Below are 10,204 nucleotides of genomic sequence, written 5' to 3'. Positions count from 1 at the left end.
ACATTTGGTGCATATAATTTAATTCTCCCTGCCACGTCGTTATAACTAGTGGTGGGTGCTTTGCCATTTTGTGTAAAATGTGTAAAATAAGCCCTTGAATGGACGAGGAGGGCAGTGAAGCGCTTCCGCAGGGCTTTTGGACGACGTCAGGCCGTCTTGCCATCACTAAAGACAACAATGAAGAACAGTAGGTCACGGAATCTCTGTGAGAACGAAAACATGGCTGCGATGCTATGCTACCTATCCAATTCTACCGTATGGCACAGCCACTAGTTACAAATACAAAAACACGGCTTTGCGGCAGCATATAATGCAGTTGACAGATTAATTTTCATCCACTAGCAATCCTTGAAGTGATATCTATCAACTTCAGAACATTGATGACCGAATATCCCAGTTTGTGATGCCATTTTTATGATTTTACAAATTTGTTAAAAAATGACTCCACCAATTATTTGAACCCTGAGAATACTATGAAAGTAGGACATGATTCAAGACACTTTCCAAAGTGGGATCATTCCCATTTTTTGAGACCACGGGCATGAAGGATAGCACTTCCACTTGCAACAATTCATTTGGACGTAGCTTGCCTAGAAGTGGCTGAAAAAACGTGATTTTACAACCATGTTAACAAAAAAAAGCCAAATCACCTCGTACCAACCTGCTCGGCGGTCGGTGACCTTTCACGGTTTGCCTTATTTGGTACGTTTACCCGTACATTTGCGTAAATGTACGGGAAGTATAAACTATAACAGGTATCATACACAACAGGCACAAGGAGGTCTTACTCTCAGAGTTTGTTGCAACTCTGAGTTCCTTTATAATACTCAATGAAATTATCGTAGTGCTCCACATCGTGTTGAGCCCTGTACCCTGGCGAAAAGACGCCTCTTTGTAAACAAAATAATAATAATAATAATAATAAACCAGATGAAGGATGCTCTATCCAGGTTGGCGATGAGACCATTGCAGAGTCGCTACGACTCAATGAAACATACAAGTACCTTGGAGTAGTGCAAGCAGCCATGATACCTCACCCACAGCTCAAGACGCAACTCACTGCAGAATACAAAAAGAGATTGTATTTGCTTCTTAACAGTGGATTGAATGCGCGAAACATGATCAAGGCCATCAATACGTATGCTCTGCCGGTTATGACATATAGTTATGGAATCGTAAATTGGACCGAGGCTGAAATCAAGACCACAGATCGAGCGACAAGATCAGCCTTGACTGCGTCTGGATTTCACCACCCCAAAGCCTCAGTCAACAGGCTCTACATGAAGAGGGGAGATGGAGGCCGGGGCTTGATCTCTTGTGAGGATATGCACGGCCGGAGCATGTGTGGCCTGGCCCGCTACATGAGTACCAGCCCAATAGACAGAATAAGCCTGCTTTATCAGTATCATCAACAAAAACCTACAACAAAAAGCCACTCAATAACTGCAAAGGCCGCTAAGTTCCTGTCGAGTTTGGATCTGCCAGCAGCTGGACCAGCTTTACCCAATAAGCATACCATTAAACAAGCGTGCGCTGAGCGAAAATCCAAAACACTTTCCACTATGCCGCTGCATGGGAGATATTGGAGCCGATTGGAGGAGAATCGCCTAGATAAGGAGCTTACCTTCATGTGGTTGAAATCAAGGACACTGAAACCTTCAATTGAAGGCATGATTATGGCAGCACAAGACCAATCCCTCAAAACGAAAAATTACCAATACGCCATAATGAAGTCAATTGCTCGAACTGATGCCAATTGCAGGCTTTGCAAGGGCAGCTTAGAAACAATTGACCACATTGTCAGTGCCTGCCCAGTTCTTGCTCGGACCAGTTACATTGAACGACATAACCGGATAGTAAAGTATGTGCACTTCGAAATGTGTAAAGCACGAGATCTACCTACTGGTGCTTCACGATTCGACCACCAGCTCAAGGCATTGGTCAAGAGTGATCAGTATCGCCTCTATTGGGAGTATTCGGTCCCAACTGACCTGAAACTATCAGCAAACAGGCCCGATCTGCTCCTTGTTGATGACAAGGAGCGCATCGCCTACATTATAGACATCAGCGTTCCTCGTGAGAACAACATCAATAAGAAAATGGCTGAAAAGCGCTCGAAATATTATGAATGATTTGAAGCGGGAGATTTCGAGGATTTGGTCCCTCACCCAGGTTGACGTGGTCCCTGTGGTTGTCGGTGCCCTGGGAGACTTGGTGAGGGAGACTCCTCAATGCCTTCGGACTGTGCAGGGAGGAGACCTGGCTATTGTACAACAGGAGGCTATACAAGGTTCGATTAAAATACTAAGAACTATCCTTAACATGTAGATGCACCTCTGCTGCGTTTGCATGTTCAATAGCTAAGAGACTTGAATAACGACTGATAAAGACTGATATTTCCTTTGTTACTCCCTTCATTGGTTGATGTATTTTGCCTGTCGCTGCAAATTCTTTATTATTGTTTTGATGTTGGAGTTCGGATTGAGTTTCTTTCCTTTCTTCCTCTTCCTTCTACTATTTCTTGTCCCTTTGGTTTTTAGGTTTTATTTATTTATTTATTTTTGTTTGTTTTTTCACTTTCTTTTTGCTGTCCCACCCATGGAAATATTTCCCGGTGGGTCTGGCTTATCGCCTTCGAAAGAAGTGAATAAAGGAGAGATAATAATACCACAGCACGCGTACAAAGGCCAAAGAACAATGCATGAGAATACACTGAAATTAAGCCAAGTCCGCTTCTGTCTCCAGTCAACAAAAAACTCATCCATAAACAATGTCTGATCTCCATTTCGACTTGTCTGCAGCAAATGCTCGTGCTCCTTCTAGGTCGCTGGCATTCTTCAAAGGAATGTCGTGCCCTGCCAGGTCCTTCATGATGGTGGTAGGGAGAGTAGCCGCGGGACGGCCCCTTCGTCCACGTGACCCCGCTTGAAAATAGCAGGACATCGCAAGGCAAGGGGGTGACTGCTCACTCATCCTCAGCACATGGCCAGTGAGGCTACGGCGTCGCTTGGCAACACGCTCCGACAGTGGCTGCGAGTCACATCTGGAATACAGATCATCATTCGTAATTCTGTCTGGATATCGCACTCCCACCAGGTTTCTGAGCTGTCGGCGGTGAAAACAGTCCAGTCGCTGAAAGACTGCCTGGGTTACTCCCCAAGTCTCACAGTTGTAAATTTTGTAAACAAAATGGACAGTTATTATTATTGTATAGAAAACTGCTTTCCTAGCGCAGAAGGAAATCAGTGAATATGTGATGTCTTCGTGTTCTCACCGTGGAGGAAGAACTTGATGCCCTGCATGTGCATGCACCCTTGTCTTGCCGTAGACGTCCTGCGCACTCCCAAGGTTCATGACCATGTTGTGCAATAGCTGAGGCAGAAATACATATACCTGAGGTCTACGGATATAAACTATGTCCAGTTCAAATGACCATCTAAGCAGCCATTGGCTCCGCATCGTGCGTCATCTCTACCATCGCCGAGCACCCGTATATGACGATTATGTCACTCGACCGGCATCCATCCGGCCATCCGGAAGTGGCTGGCGGTACACATGTCTACCGTTCGGCATGTGTTATTCACTCCGCACAGGCACCAAGTGTCTGCATCGATCGTCTGCATTCTCCGGACATGGGCTGTGAAGGTGGTGATGTGCATTGACACCTGCCTCATTATCAAGTGTGCGGTCTGGTTGCGGCACACCATAGTGCAAGCAACGATCCGCCTCCTGGAGCATCTCGGGCTCCACGTGAACCTGCACAAGTCCAACTTGTAGCTGGTGCAGTTCCTGGAATGTATGAGGCTCACCATCTCTTCCATCACCAAGCCACTTGAGGCGCCTGAACGCGAAGCGTCTGGACGTAGGGAAGGCGTTCTCGCTAGCACAGCTTCACAGTCGATCACTACAGAATATAGTGCTTGCAGGATAGAGCTCCACAGCCTGGGCTGTGCAACCTCGATATATGGACTGATGGTTCAATTGACAAGTCTCCATTACTGGGTCTGTCACTTTTCAGTTGGGGATGGTCAGCCAGTCACCTCACAGGTGCCATCGCTGTGTGCGAGAGCCCGTCCGTTCAGGACCCATGCACAGCAACCAACCATAACCATATAAAACTCCATCCATCTACTGCTTGTGGGCGGGAGTGCCTTGGTCTGCAGACTGCAATCCCTAGTACATGGCATAACGGAATTGTGGGACATCGCCCACGACCCGAACGACTGTCACTGTCTGCAGACAGCGGCATCTGCCTGTTGGACAGGCAGGTGCCAAGTTACAAAGTTACATCATTGGTCCAGCCCACTTGACCTACTTGTGGCCAGCCATAACCGCTAACTGGATCAGTATGTGAGTTAGCGCTCAGATCATGAGGCCGAGGGCCAGGCTTCCTTGGTCCTTCCGGTGTAAACGCGAAAACGGTTCGTCCGCGAAAATGGTTCCAGGCGTACACCGGTAGCCCCCTGGAACCGTTTTCGCTAGCGAAAACGGTTCCACCCTAGCCGCGAAAACAGTTCCTCCGCGAAAACGGTCCTTCCACACATTTCCAGCATCTATGGACCTCTGGACCTTTGAACCGTTTTCGCGGATGGGGCCTCACCGCGAAAACGGTTCCAGCTAGCCGCGAAAACGGTTCCCCGCGCAAAAACGGTTCTTCCATACATTTCCTGTATCTATGGACCATTTTCGCGGATCGACATTCATCTGCGAAATCAGTTCCCAATCATGAATTGTGCTTTCGGGTTTTTTTTCTTCAAAACCTCCTGAAGATGTCTTCTCTTGGTGGTAATCGGGCGTGTTACGAGGAAGTCTTGCAAGCGTTGCTTGCACACCTTTGGAAAGCCACAACCCAGTGCGTGTGAACATCCCCGGTTGGGTGTTCATTGGGTGGTATACATGTACGTTCACATTTGACCAATTTAGTCCAATAAAGTATAATCAATGGAAGACAATCGCCTTTCCAGATTCATCACATTGTATAGAGCTAATAACAACATGTAGTAGCAAGCTGCCATTACTGTATTAGGCAAGGCAGTAATTCTTGTTAATGTGCGCAAGCTCCCATTGCAGCCACTTCATCAAATGGAAAACCTTACACACACACACACACACACACACACACACACACACACACACACACACACACACACACACACACACACACACACACACACACACATACACACACACACACACACAATCTTCAATCCAAGTGGTCTCTTCGCTGCAAATTATTAAATTCTCAATCAAATTTTCGGCCAGCAGCCATCATCAGAACTGAGGAGAAAAACAAGTGAGGTGGACCTATAGCAGGCAACACAAAGTGGAACGAAAGTACACCATTTATTATTATTATTATTATTTTGCTTGTTCGCGTTGGCATCAACCTGCATAAAGCAGGTATATAACCTTCGCTTAAGCTGCCATAAAAAAAGAAAGCTCATCCTAAGCGAGAGGGCTAGAGAAAAAGATAACGATAACGAGATACAGAATACAAAGAAATACAATGGGTTAAACATACGTATACAGTTCAAAACAAAACAGAGAAGAGCCGAAGTTACTAGTCGGAGTTACGAATGCGTTGGTTCCGATTGATCCATCAATCGACAAAGGGGACTAATCCGTTAATATTGCAAAGTAGAAACCGATTGCAGTTGCAGATCTCCAGGCCAGGGCCAGCATATTGCCGATTCTGGATAGGTCTCTGCAGCATTTGATGTGGTAATTATTATCATAATTGTTGATAAAATTGTTAGAGTATCTAGAGTATCTAGTGTGTTAGAGTATCTAGTGTAATTGTATCCGTTATTATTGTTAAGAGTATCTAGTGTAATTGTATAACGTCAGCCGCTACACACAGCACACATTAGTTCCTTCCACTTTCGACGATACTGGGCGAGCTGCCTCAGTGCAACTAGATCCTCGTGTGATGTGAGGGAGTTTGTGGATCTGGAATTTTTCAGGTCGTTGTTGATAGTTCGCGGGAGGGTTGTTCTCGGGCGGCCTCGGAACCCTGAGCTTCCTGGCTGAAAGTATGCTGACATAGCCTGCTGGACCGGGGATAAGGTGTCTAGTCGAAGCATGTGGCCAAGCATTCTCCACCTAGCAGACTGGATGTTCTCCTGAGTGGCTTGGAGCCAGTGCGCTTGTACAATGCTTCATTGCGTATTATACGGGGATATTTGACCCCTATGACTGCTCGTAACTGCTGGCGGTGGAACGAGTCAAGTTTCTTTTCTTGAGTCTCTGTCAGGCTCCATGTTCCGCTGTTATAAAGAAGTATTGGAAGAATAAAGCTGCTGTATAACCTGATTCGAAGGGGTTCACGGCCATGGTTACCTCTCAGCCATATCACCCACAGCTGATGCAAGGCGCATGTTGCTAGACGTTTTCTCCGACTGATATCTTCCTCCTACACCATACGTGATAAAATTGCACCATCCTTTCGGCACAGGCACACACGCACATACCCATGCACACAAAAGTTTAAGTGCAACGTCAACGAATACCTCCGCCGACAGGATTGGCGATGGTCTACGGACATTCTGCCTGTCGACCCACCTACATTCTAGTGCCCCGTCAACGACTCCCATTGCTACGAATGCGCTGCACACTAGTACTAGCTGTTGTTTGCCCTTGCTTTCTTTTTATTTTTGCTGACCCGTACAGCTCTATCTTTTGTTTTAGGTGCGTTTTTCTGGCCGTGATGCCGAGACCTCAGGTCGGCAGAGCCATCAATGCCCCACCATCACTGCTGCATCTCGGTGCAGCCCCTTCTCAGTAGTTGTCACGTTTGTCCTTGTCTCAGTACCATTGTCTTTCTGTATTATTTATGAGTTGGGTATGTGAACATAGTAAAAAAACAAAAACAAAACAAAAACATGCCAAAATACTGAGACACACACTCATACGGTCATACTCACACTCGCACCAACACTCACACTCACACAAGCTTTAATACACTCGAAATCACACCCACACCCACACACGTGTAACTAAAGACACACACACAAAATACCAATGTGCCTGAAAACATTGTGTGAATAGTGGTGGGACTATGACAAAAAAAAGAAAGGAGATGAGATTCCGTCGCCGAACTGCATTAACGCTACAACATTGTGCTGAACTACCGGTATATAACAATGGCGTGAACAAGCACACATAACAACAGGACAGGACAGTGGCAACAGAAACAATGATGTCATCCAAATTTTCACATTGTCAATTGTCAAGCAACGCCCAACCACGAGCACGGTTCACCTTAGGATGGAGTCTGGAGATGTGGATTGCCTCCCTTATCCGGCGGTTCACGTATGACACTTCCGTTGCGAGTATGGATGGTGATGTGAAGGGAATGAATGGCGCTGTGGATGGATGTTGTAGTGGTTGGATGTTGTAGTGGTTGGTGCAATGCGCAGTGCTCTCCCCAGGGCTTCTGCGGTGCACAGACTCTCGCTTCTCGGTAATGTTCTTGGACTCGCTCCCTGACACACTCCGTCTCTCCCACATACTCCTCTCCACACAGTAATTATTCTTGTGTCGGGATAAATCAATTGGACAGCGAAAGTCACAGCCGCAGACACACACCCTCACCAACACACAAAGCAGGTAGCGTGATTACAAAGCTATAATGTGTTGCCGACAAAGTTACGAAGGTAGAACTTGTTCTCATGACGACACTTGGACATCAGCTCTGACCTCTTGAGTCTTGTAGAGGGAGCGGGTCCCAGGCAATAGAGAGGTTTTGCATTCCGAATTTCGGAATGATTTACGACTGTGCTTTTCCGAAAAATGCGCGTTCCGAAAAACGGTATTTTCAGTGTTTTGCATTCCGAAAATCTGATTCGACTTCGTTTCCAAGGGTTGCCATGCAAAACAAAATGGAGAGTGTCGAAGGGGTTGAGCAGGATCAAATCCATGTGCGCAGGTCAAACTGAATTTGGGTGCGGTTCGAAGACGAGGACGGACTGATGGTGGACCAAGTGATCCAACAGCTGAAGACGAGGTTGGCGAACTACTGTCTTGTACTGTTAGTAGGCTCCAGGGCAAAGGAAGATAGAGTGTGATGAAGTGTGAGAAGATTAGTCAACATGGCGAGATCAGCGAGAGCAGCAAAACCAGCAAAAATCAAAACTACATACGTGGAATTTTTTTCAAATAATCGAGAGCAGCAGAAAGCAAAAATACAAACATGAAAATACACTTTTTTGTATTCAAATATGCACTCCCAAACATGAAAGAGCCGAAAATCTATTTTCGTAAAACCATGCACTTTCGCCACCACACTTCCGAAAGTTCGACTACTTTTTCGACTGCTGCCGCCACATTCCGAAAATAATTCCGAAATTCGGAATGCAAAACCTCTCTAATCTCTAGCTTCCTGGCCAGACACAGACACAGCCAAGATGTTAGTCAAGTAAGTGTATGGTGCAGCTCCACTAGCTCCACTAAGTTCTTCACGCAGGCGTACAACATGCATGACTTGAGGAGTTCTTCCCGTAGGTGTACTGCGTGGATGGCTTGATAAGTGCTGACGGTGATTCACATCCAGAAATCAAATCCAGATCTCCATAATCTCCATACTTCAGCTAGCCTGAAGTACTAGCTGTACAGGTTAATATCTCACAAATTATGATAAATGTCTGGGCCATCTGTATTGACTCTCTATTGTATAAGCGATACGAACGCTGTCGATGATTTGCATCTACAAATCAAATCGAGATGTCCATCAATGTTCAAGCAGCCATGTACTGAAGTGCCAGCTGTACAGGTTCTCACAAATCCTGCTAAATGTCTCCAAGCCAAGTGCCAGCAGTACAGTTACTGAAAAATTGTAAGGTCTGAGAGGAAAGCCATATAACAAGAATTCTCACAAACTCTCATAAATATCTCGGCCATCGCGAGTGATTCTCTACAAAGGCAATGGAAAGCGACAGTCACAAACTCTAATACCTCGGCCATCGCGAGTGATTCTCTACAAAGGCAATGGAAAGCAACAGTCACAGAAGTCTTCGAATAGTTTCTACTGCCAGTACTGGAGCAGTCAAGGATGAACAGACTGAGCCTGGAACCGTTTTCGCGGATGATCCCATCCCAGTTGCTGCAGTCCGCGAAAACGGTTCCACTATAGACAGTGATCGCAGACTCGCAGTTGCCTGGAACCGTTTTCGCGGATGGCCCTCCACCAGAAAATTAATCCCTGAAACCGTTTTCGCGGCTAGCCCGGCTAGTCATACATCAGAAATTGGTGGGCTGTGGACTCCAGGGGGTAACCGGTGTATGCCTGGAACCATTTTCGCGGAGGAACCGTTTTCGCGTTTACACCGGCAGACCCGGCAGACCAGTGGGAGAATGCACTTCTGCACCCTCCATTCTGCCTCATCGATCATTATTGATGCCTGATGGTTAGCGCCATTCACCACGTATAGCGAGTGCTCCTGGTGGCTCTGGTCTGGAGCTCATCGCAGTCGGACCAACTACTTAGCCACCCAGTGCGATGTAGGGAGGCAGTATAGACCAATTACCAATGTATCTTTCTAGTCTCTCGTCGACACTCCAGCTACGTGTCCAGGGCCTCTTGGAGTATCGGTCAGGCTAATGTAACGACCACCCATTTGATGCCCGATGTCTATTCCTGCTGGCCTGCCAGCACATGGAGTGTCGTCAATGTTCTGGAGGTTCTGCAGGCTTGGGGCCCCAATCCCAATTGCCTCGGAAACGTCTGACGCGGCACGTTACCATGTAGATGGCTTTGACTCAGGCTCCCCGTTCATCTCGGAGCTTCGCAGTCTGTCCGTATTTAACTGCCATCAACTCCTGAAGGTACTTGCTGTGTTCCACCTTGCCTCCGTCAGTGAGACAAATGTCTAGAGTTCCAGATCTAAGACCTTCCTTGGTTTGCAAGGGACGAACTTCTTTGTCCACATTCCTGTCTCGAGCAGTACTGTGACATTCAGTACTTCGACCCAGCCTTGCCATAATGTCGCAGTATTATGTGTCTGTGCCCTGTGCTAGTCATTTTTAATTGACTGTCACCCTTTTCTCCCTTCATTTCTCGGACTTGAAGGGCACCTGTACATATGGTGTATCCTAGATACATTTGTACTGTATGTCAGGCACTCTGCGAGATTCCAATTCCTTCACTCCATATGCGTGATTCTCCTTCGCGCATAGCGCTTAGCTACGCCCTTGCCTTGGTTGAGGT

Source organism: Sycon ciliatum, chromosome 9 (assembly GCF_964019385.1).
Source record: "Sycon ciliatum chromosome 9, ocSycCili1.1, whole genome shotgun sequence".
NCBI lineage: Eukaryota > Metazoa > Porifera > Calcarea > Leucosolenida > Sycettidae > Sycon > Sycon ciliatum.
This window is presented reverse-complemented; position numbering follows the sequence as displayed.